The sequence below is a fragment of the Tachyglossus aculeatus genome, chromosome 7 (genome assembly GCF_015852505.1).
Source record: "Tachyglossus aculeatus isolate mTacAcu1 chromosome 7, mTacAcu1.pri, whole genome shotgun sequence".
NCBI classification, from domain to species: Eukaryota; Metazoa; Chordata; class Mammalia; order Monotremata; family Tachyglossidae; genus Tachyglossus; species Tachyglossus aculeatus.
In genome coordinates, this window is record NC_052072.1 from 13,085,010 (window position 1) to 13,095,413 (window position 10,404).

At 47.8% G+C, this 10,404-nt stretch overlaps 1 long non-coding RNA gene across 1 annotated transcript in view; it reads right to left on the bottom strand.

Annotated features, from left to right (window-relative positions):
- The window catches only part of LOC119930404, a 40,867-nt gene extending 30,849 nt beyond the window's left edge, over positions 1 to 10,018 (bottom strand). Inside the window, exon 1 of the long non-coding RNA XR_005451829.1 lies at positions 9,951 to 10,018. This is a non-coding gene — a long non-coding RNA (uncharacterized LOC119930404). The remainder of the gene's footprint in view (positions 1 to 9,950) is intronic.
- Positions 10,019 to 10,404: the final 386 nt, after the last annotated feature.

Below are 10,404 nucleotides of genomic sequence, written 5' to 3' on the forward strand. Positions count from 1 at the left end.
TTCTTTCCACTAGGCCATGCTGCTTCTCAGGTCCCCTTCATCCAATTCACAGGATTCTGTCAGGGGTGGTGACCAGGCAGAGGGATATAGTCCTTGTTTTCCACCTTGTGGTTCTTCTCTCCCCAGGGCCTTCGATTTTCCCATCCTATTAGGGGTAACTTGCAAAGCCCTGTGGATTGAGTACTGGGACATGGGGACAGCATCTAGATTTCATTCATTCATTCAATCATATTTATTGAGCACTTACTGTGTGCAGAACACTGTACTAAGTGACAGGGCTTAGTGGAAAGAGCATGGGTTTGGGAGTCAGAGGTCACAGGTTCTAATTCTGCCTCTGCCATTTGTCAGCTGTAAGCAAGTCACTTAACTTCTCTATGCCTCAGTTCCCTCATCTGGAAAATGGGGATTAAGACTGTGAGCCCACCTGATAACCTTGTATCTACCCCAGAGCTTAAAGTGCTTAACAAATACCATCGTTATAAAAAGCACTTGGGAGAGTACAATACAACAATATAACAGACACAGTCCCTGCCCCCAACAAACTTACAGTCTAGAGACAATGCTGGTTCTGCTGTGTGCCCTCAGACGAACTGCTTAACCTCTCTGAGGCTCTATCTGTCCAAATAGGAACCCTGAGTTTCTCTTTCTCCTTGCCTCCCACGAAATTCTCAGAAGAGAGGCCCAGTGATGATGACAAGATGCCAGAGAGGCTCAAAGGCTTTCCTGGCTGCAGTTCCAGGACAGGAGCCCCTCAACTGGAGGATGGCACAGCTAGAACATGGCACAGCTGAAACACGGCCCAGTAGAAAGGTGGCATGGCTGGAGTGCAGTGAGAGAGGAAAGACCAGCAGGAACCAAACAAAACGCGGGGCAGCCCTACTGAGTCATTCATTCATTCATTAAATTGTATTTATCAGGTGCTTACTGTATGCAGAGCACTGTACTAAGCACTTGGGAAGGTACAATACAACAATAAACAGTGACATTCCTTGCCCACAACAAGTTCACCAAGGCAGGGGGAGCCCCAGGTCTCCAGGCCAGCCTTCTGCTTCCCTGGGCCACTAATCACCCTCCACGATCTCAAGCCGAGCCCACAGCTCTTGGTTTAATAATAATGGTACTTGTTAAGCGCTCACTATGTGCCAAGCACTGTTTTAAGCTTTGGAGTAGATACAAGTTAATCAGATTGGACACAGTCCCTGTCTCACATGGGGCTCACCCTCTTAATCCCCATTTTACAGATGAGGTAACTGAGGCCCAGAGAAGTTAAATGACTTACCCAAGTTCACACAGCAGAAGTGTGGTGGAGCCAGGATTAGAACCCAGGTCATCCTTCTGACGCCTAGGCCTGTGCTCTGTACACAAAGCCACACTCCAGCCCTGGGTCTCACTACCTTCTTACTGAGCATCAACCCACCCGCCTGCCCACTCTCCCCACTGGGGAATCCACAGCTCAGGATCCCAAGAGGGGTTTGCCTGACACATAGTAAATGCTTTACAAGTATTATTAAAAAAACTGGCTTCTCTCCAAAAGTTCCAGAGCTGAGGACTCACAAAGAGAATAATTATGGTATTCATTAAGTCTTCCTAAGTGTCAAAGCACCGGGCTAAAACACTGAGCTAGATAGAGATGATCAGATCAGGCACAGTCCCTGTCCCACCTGGGACTCACAGTCTAAGAGGTGGGGAGAGTTAGGAACTTCTTCCTGTTTCACAGACAAAGAAGCTGAGGCTCAGAGAAGTTAAATGAGTTGCCCGAGATCACGGAGCAGGTCAGCGGCAGAGCCTGGATTAGGACGCAGGTTTCCTAATTCTCAGCCCTGGGTCGGTCCACTAGGTCATGCTGCTAGACCACATACCCCAGAACCCAGACGGTCGTAGGTTCTAATCCCCACTGCACCACGTGTCAGCTGTGTGACCTTGGGCAAGTCACTTTACTTTTCTGTGTCTCAGTTACCTCATCTGTTAAATGGGGATTGAGACTGTAAGCCCCACATGGGACAGGGATTGTGTCCAACCCGATTTGCTTGTATGCACCCCAGCTCTTAGTACAGTGCCTGGCACATAGTAAGTGCTTAATAAATACCAACATTATTATTATTGTTCACCAAATTGTAAACTCCTTGAGGGCAGGGAAATTGGGTCTTACTTCCATGGAATTCTCCCAAGTGTCTGGTATTCAGGTGGCTCTCAATAAATACCACTGAGTGACTAGTGACCCCAGGGATTACATCTCTATGCCGGGGCACTGCTGCTCTTGCCCTTGTGGTCTGGGCTGGACTGGTCTAACCTGGACAAACAAGGGGCTGTACTATTCTGAGGGCTGCTTGACCTCGGCTGCAACCTTACCTGGGACTCCAACCCTCCAACCATACTGGACATGGTTCTTTGGAGGGCAGAGCAGTCCCCCAGAGAAACTTCCCTGCATCCAGAGGCACCACTTCCAAGCTATGGGGTCCCCTGACCCTGTTGGGGTGGTCCCTTGGTTTCTGTCCTACCATGTTCCCTGACCCTTAGATATCCAGCTTCCTCACAGCAGCCAGAAAGTCCAGAAACCCCAAAGCCCAAGAGGAAATGTCACCCGGAGCTGGGGGAACAGTGCCAGGAGGAAGACATTCATTGTGGAGAAGGCATGTATCTATTTTTTGTTATATCGCACTCTCCCAAGTACTTAGTACAGTGCTTTGCACACAGTATGTGCTCAATAAATATGATTGAATTAATGAATGAACAAACGGGGGAGACTCCAGGCAGAACTGGAGAGTGGGACAGTGGGGGATGGAATAATAATAATAATAATAATAATAATGGTATTTGTTAAGTGCTATGTGCCAAGTACTGTTCTAAGAGCTGGGATAGATACAAGGTTATCAGGCTGTCCCACGTGGGGCTCACAGTCTTAATCCCCATTTTACAGGTGAGGTAACTGAGGCACAGAGAAGTTAAGTGACTTGCCCAAAGTCACACAGCTGACAAGTGGCAGAGCTGGGATTAGAACCCACGTCCCCTGACCCCCAAGCCCGGGCTCTTTCCACTAAGTCATGCTGCTTCTCTAAGCAGCATTCTCTGGAAGCATTTCTCAGGCCGGAATTAGAGGAAAGAGGCCAGGATCACATAACTCACTCCCACCCACGTACACAAGCACACAGGCACGTACGCAAGAGCACACACATCCAGGAGCTGATGCTGATAACAGCATTGGCCTCCCTCCCACTCCAGCCTCCCGTATGCTGACTCAGTGTTTCTCCCATCTCAAAGTCCCGCTTCACCTTGGAAGCTGGGTCACCCATCCAAGTGCAGCATGGAATTGGTGTGAATCAACAGCTGTCTTGACACAGAGGCTAGCACAGGACTGGGAGTCCCAGTTCCTGGGTTCTAATCTTGCTACTGGCAGCAAGATGGGGAGGGGGCTGTAGGAAGGGCCTGGCCCATTCTGGCCTTGAGTTTTCCTACCTGGAGAATGAGATCACCTCTCTTCATTTTAGGGACCCAAGTGGGGTGTGTACAGTGGGGTGGGAGCTGGAGGGAATCAACCAACATGGAGTAAAGAGCCAGAGGAACTGTTTACTCCCCTTCTAGATCTAGACTGTAAGCTCGCTGTGGGCAGGGAATGTGTCCATTATTTTGTTATACTGTACTCTCCCAATCACTTAGTACAGTGCTCTGCATTCATTCATTCAATTGTATTTATTGAGTGCTTACTGTGTGCAGAGCACTGTACTAAGTGCTTGGGAAGTACAAGTTGGCAACATACAGAGATGGTCCCTACCCAACAGCGGGCTCACAGTCTAGAAGGGGGAGACAGACAACAAAACAAAACATATTAACAAAATAAAATAAATAGAATAGTAAATATGTACAAGTAAAATAGAGTAATAAATATGTACAAACATATATACAGGTGCTGTGGGGAGGGGAAGGAGATCAGGCGGGGGGGATGAGGAGTGGGGGAGGGGGAGAGGAAGGAGGGGGCTCAGTCTGGGAAGGCCTCTTGAAGGAGGTGAGCTCTCAGTAGGGCTTTGAAAGGAGGAAGTGAGCTAGCTTGGCGGATGTGGGGAGGGAGGGCATTCCAGGCTAGGGGGAGGACGTGGGCCGGGGCACAGTGAGGAGGTTAACGGCAGAGGAGCAGACGGTGTGGGCTGGGTTGGAGAAGGAAAGAAGGGAGGTGAGGTAGGAGGGGGCAAGGTGATGGAGAGCCTTGAAGCCGAGAGTGAGGAGTTTTTGCCTGATGCATAGGTTGATTGGTAGCCACTGGAGATTTTTGAGGAGGGGAGTAACATGCCCAGAGTGTATCTGCACAAAGAAGATCTGGGCGGCAGCAGGAAGTATAGATTGAAGTGGGGAGAGACAGGAGGATGGGAGATCAGAGAGGAGACTGATGCAGTAACCCAGTCGGGATAGGATGAGAGATTGAACCAGCAGAGTAGCAGTTTGGATGGAGAGGAAAGGGCGGATCTTGGTGATGTTGCGGAGGTGAGACTGGCAGGTTTTGGTGATCGATTGGATGTGGGGGGTGAACAAGAGAGTAGAGTCGAAGATGACACCAAGGTTGCGGGCTTGTGAGACGGGAAGAATGGTAGTGCCGTCAACACTGATGGGAAAGTCAGGGAGAGGGCAGGGTTTGGGAGGGAAGATAAGGAGTTCAGTCTAGTAAGCATGCAATAAATATGACTGAGTGACTAAGAGAGTATAGAATCACTGCATCCTACAGCTAGGAGGAGTCTAGAGGTCAACTGGGCCATCCTCCTGCCTGGAGACTCCAGGCTCTGGAGGGAGCCCCGATTTGGGGGTTCTCGGCCTAAGGGACCCACGGGTGGTGTGGCTTGTGTCGGGCATGAACCTGATGAGAACTCCAGGGTGTCATGTGCCTGCCTAATTTGGACGGCTGAAGGATTGGTAAGTAGATGGGCAGGGAGATGACCTGCCAGAGAAGCAGTGTGGTCTAGTGGAAAGAGCACAGGCCTGGGAGTCAGACAACCTGGGTTCTAATCCTGCCTCCACCACTTACCTGTTATGTGACCTTAGGCGAGTCACTTAACTTCTCCGTGCCTCAGTTCCCAAAATGAGGATTCAATGCCTGTCCTCTCTCTTACTTAGACTAAAAGCCCCACATGGGACCTAATTATCTTGTATCTATCCCTGCACTTAGTACAGTTCTTGTCACATAGTAAGCGCTTAAAAAATACCATCATTATTATTATGGCCAAGATGACATCCAGTGACCCCTTCCAGCCTGAAGTCTTTTGATGAAAAGCTAAGGAATTTGGGGTTGTGTGGTCTGGAGAAGAGAAGGTTGAGGGGGGTATTGAATCCCCATATGCAATGCACCGAAAGGGTTTTAGAAGGAGGAGGAAGCTAACCAGCTGTTCTCCATCTCCCAGATGAAAAGAAATAGGCCTACGAAAGAGGCAATAGGTCTGACAGCACCATGAAGTAGGTTAGACCTAAGGAAGAACTGCAAAATTGTCAAGAAGATTAAACCCCAGAGCAGGAAACTGAGGGGATTGTGAAGCCTCCACCCTAGATATTTTCAAAAATTGGTGGAAACACATCATTTTAGAAGTTTACCCACCTAGTGGAGGGAACTGGACCAAAATAACTTTTGTGATTCCTAACACAATAACCACAATAATCCCGTTGTTGGGTAGGGACCGTCTCTATATGTTGTCGACTTGTACTTCCCAAGCACTTAGTACAGTGCTCTGCACACAGTAAGTATTCAATAAATACGACTGAATGAATATTAACAATAATCTTTATAACATGGTATTTTTAAGTACTTACTATGTGCCAAATCCCCTCTAGACTGTACGTTCATTATGGGCAGGGAATGTGACTGCTAATTCTACTATACTGTAGTCTCCCAAACACTTAATACAGTGTTCTGCATATAGTAAGAGTTCAATAAATACCACTGATTGAGATAGATAGAAGATAATCTGAAGAGACATAGTTCCTGTCCCTTTAGGGGATCACAGTCTGATGGGGAGAGAGAACAGAGAAAGGCTTTTTCAAATTCCTCCCTGCTCTGGGACATGGTGAAGCTGTGACTTTATCTTCTCAGGCCCAGACAGAGTACCGGTTAGAAAAAGGTCATGGAATGGGCCTGGATCTCGAGAGCACTAAAAATTCCAGACTCTTTTGCCAGCTAATGGCAGGGGAATTTACTACTAGCGCTTTTTGCTGCAATCCAGCCCAGAAGGGTCGAAAGTCAGACTTCTGGGGTCATGCCACTGGGGAACTCTCGAGGCTGGATTGCTTCCTTGTGTGTGCTTCCTGATTGGTGGGGGAGTGCTAGCAGCAGGAATAGTACTAGCATTAGCAGTCATAATAATAGTAGCAACAGCAGCGTTTAATGAGCACCCACTTGGTGTGGTGCCCTGCACAAGTCAGTGAATTGCATTTATTGCATGCTTACTGTGCTCAGAGCACTGTACTAAGCGCTTGTCAGAGTTCGATACAACAGTATTAGCCTACATGTTGCCCATCCATAATCAGTCAGTAAGTCAATCATATTTGTTGAGTGCTTACTGTGCGCAGAGCACTGTACTAAGCACTTGGGAGAGTACAACACAACAATACAATGGACACATGGTACTTGGGAAGAACAGAATAATAAAGAAATATAATCCCTGGATTCATTGAGTTTACACTCTACCATGGTAGACAACCCTAAGAATATTTACAAGTAGAAGGGTCAAAATAAATGACATATACAAGGCCACCTGATGATGACAGTTGTTGCCTTGGGTGCTGGCCACTCGCCTGACTGGGCTCCCATGATGTCCCTGGGTGTGGACAGGGCCATAATGCCCTCTGCCAATTGACTGCCTTTGTTGACATCAGGGTTCCTGGGGCAAGGTAAGAGGCGAAACGAGGAGCACTTGGTTCCCGAAATGGTGACCCCACCCGCCATGTCAGGCATCCCTGACAATCGCTTCGTCTGGACCAAATCCAGATTCTTGGGTGGAAAATCTCTCCTTCACAAACTCACTTGTCCCAGACAGACTTGGAGTCCCTGGTTTCTACCCCACGTAGCCTGATGCCCCCAGTCAGGGTTTCTGGGGACCTGGGATAGAGAGACCGGCAGGGGAGGTCTGGATCTCCTCTGTCCCCGCCTGCCCCAGATCCTCTCCCCTGATGAATTAGGGGGGATTAGAGGGCTAAGCGGACAAATTAAAACACGTAGACTTCTTGGAACCTCGGGCCGTGGCAGCTTTTCAGCTCCCTCATGCCGGGAGATAAGCAGATAGCTGGAAAGTTTCCAATCTCTCTCTTTCCTCTCCCAATAAAGACCGGGGCCCTGAGGGCTTCCTGGGGGTCTCGGAGGGCAGGAAGGGGGCTCTGATCAGAGCAGAAGTGAATTCTGCTGCTCCTTTCTTCTAGAGACTTCTTCTTAGCCCAATCTTCCCTCTCCGCCTTCAAAGAGACCCTACTCAGTAGCCTTCTCTAACTCTGGTCATCCCAGTCCTCCCACCCCAGTTCTGGATTACATATTTTCTCAGATAATCATGTGTAATATTCCTGTCATGTGTACTCAAATTCCTCTAATGCATTCCTCTAACCAGTATGCTTTAATAATAGCATTTATTAGGTGCTTATTATGTGCTGAGCACTGGGGTAGATAAAGGATAATCAGATCAAATACAGCCCCTGTCCTATATGGGGCTCATCATCAAAGAGGCATTCATTCATGAAGCAGCATGGCTTAGTGAAAAGAACACAGGCTTGGGAGTCAGAGGATTTGAGTTCTAATTCCTGCTCCACCACTTGCCTGCTGTGTGACCTTGGGCAAACCACTTAACTTCTCTGTGCCTCATTTACCTCATCTGTAAAATAGGGATTGAGACTGTGAGCCCCATGTGGGACAAGGACTGTGTCCAACCCAATAAACTTGTATACACCCTAGCGCTTAGTGCAGTGCCGGGCACACAGTAAGCACTTAAATACCATCATTATTATTGTTACTAAGTGCTTGGGAGATTATATAACAATAAACAGACATTCAAGAGAACAGGTATCTCAGCCCCATTTTACAGGCCCAGAGAGGCTGAGTGACTTGCCCAAGATCACAAAGCCTGGCGGTGGTGAAGTGGGGACCAATTTGGTTTCTTGACTCCCAAGCTTGAGCTGTCTCCAGGAGGGCACACACCTGGTTTACCTGTGTGCTGTGCATCTAGGCTTGCCTGTGTTTCTCCATGAGATTGACAGCTCCTCGAGGGCAGGGAGAATGTCTTCTTCTGCCTCTGTAGGTCCCGCCCCCTCCCCGCCCCCCAACCCTGCTGCCAGCACAGGATCTGCTCACAATGTTGGTGGGGGGACTGGAAGGCACCTCAGTATAGACTGGTACAGACTGACGAGCTAGGGCATTTGCCACTGGGAATTTCACCCCAAAGATATCAGCTGGAGAGGCAACCTTTCTGAATGACTTCAATCCTGTGTTGTTGTTTTTAATGATCTGTATTAAGCAATCAATCAATCAATCAATCGTATTCATTGAGCGCTTACTATGTGCAGAGCACTGTACTAAGCGCTTGGGAAGTACAAATTGGCAACACATAGAGACAGTCCCTACCCAACAGTGGGCTCACAGTCTAAAAGGCACTTTCTATGTGCAGAGCACTGTACTAAGCACTTGGGGAGAGTACAATACAACAGAATTAGCAGACACGTTCCCTGATCCTCTTGAGTTTACAGTATAGAGCAGGAGACAAACATTATTATGAATAAATAATTTATAATATATAATTTGAAGCTATAAGTGCTGAGGGGTTGGGGGTGGGGAGAACATCAAATGTCCAAAGGTCAGATTGAAGTGCATGGAAGATGCAAGATAATCAGGTTGGACACAGTCCATATCTCACATTGGGCTCATAGCTTTAATTCCTGTTTTTCAGGTGAGGTAACTGAGGCACAGAGAAGTAAAGTTACTTATCCAAGAGCCCGTTGTTGGATAGGGAACGTCTCTATATGTTGCCAATTTGTACTTCCCAAGCGCTTAATACTGTGCTCTGCACACAGTAAGTGCTCAATAAATACGACTGAATGAATGAATACAGCAGATGTGGCAGAGCCGGGATTAGAACCCAGGTCCTCTGACTCCCAAGTCCATTCTCTTTCCACTAGGCCTTGCTGCTTCTCAAACTGATTCTGCTATTTCTATAGATGGTTTTCCCCACTTGGAAATGAATATTCTGAATTGCTTTTAAGACATTCAGAGCACATATTAGTTCTCTTTCCAACACTGCCAGGAGCAGGGGAGGAGCCAGGACCCTTCTGTCCATTTTTTGGAGGGGCAGAGAGAGGACCAGAGAGGTTAAGAGGCTTGTCCTTGGCAACAGAGCAAAGCAGATCTGAAATAGGACCCAAGCTGGAATCGGAACCCAGATCTCCTCACCCATTCTGGGGATAGAACGATTAACAAATACCATCATCATCTGTATCTTGCCAAACCCCGTATTAATAACAATAATAATAATTATCATTATGGCACTTGTTAAGTACTTTCAATGAATCAAGCATTGTTCTAAGCACTGGGGTAGACACAAGATAATCAGGTTGGAGACAGTCCCTGTCCCACATGGGGCTCACAGTCTAAGTAAGAGGAAGAACAGGTAATGAATCCCCATTTTTGCAGAGGAGGGAACTGAGGCCCAGAGAATAATAATAATAATAATAATAACGTTGGTATTTGTTAAGCGCTTACTATGTGCCAAGCACTGTTCTAAGCGCTGGGGTAGATACAAGGTAATCAGATTGTCCCACGTGGGGCTCACAGTCTTCATCCCCATTTTACAGATGAGGGAACTGAGGCCCAGAGAAGTAAAGTGACTTGCCCAAGGTCACACAGCAGTTCAGTGGCAGAGCCAGGATTAGAGCTCATATCCTCGGACTCCCAAGCCCATGCTCTATCCACTATGCCATGGGAAAACCCATGTTGTAGGACTCACCGGATCTGATGCCACGTGAATGCACATGGCTGCTCCTTCTGGTCCCGGGTGCACTCAGTCCAGACAGGCTCACGGAGTCAGAAGAACATTCTCTAATTCTGCTGCTGCCACATTCTAGCCGAAGCGTGGAGGGAAACCATTCCCCTTGGGTGACCTGAGTGAGCAAAGAATAACCAAAAACATCAGGAGGAGGAAGAAGCTTCCTAGGGAGGACTGTCTGAAAAGGTTAGGACTCCATCATTCCACCAGGAAAAAATATGGCCTAGTGGATAGAACACAGGACTGGGGGTCAGAAGGACCTGTGTTCTAATCCCTTCTCCACCACTTGTCTGCTGTGACCTTGGGTAAGTCACTTCACTTCTCTGTGCCTCAGTTACCTCATCTGTAAAATGAGGATTAAGACTGTGAGCCCCATATGGGACATGGACTGTGTCCAACCTGATTATCTTGTATC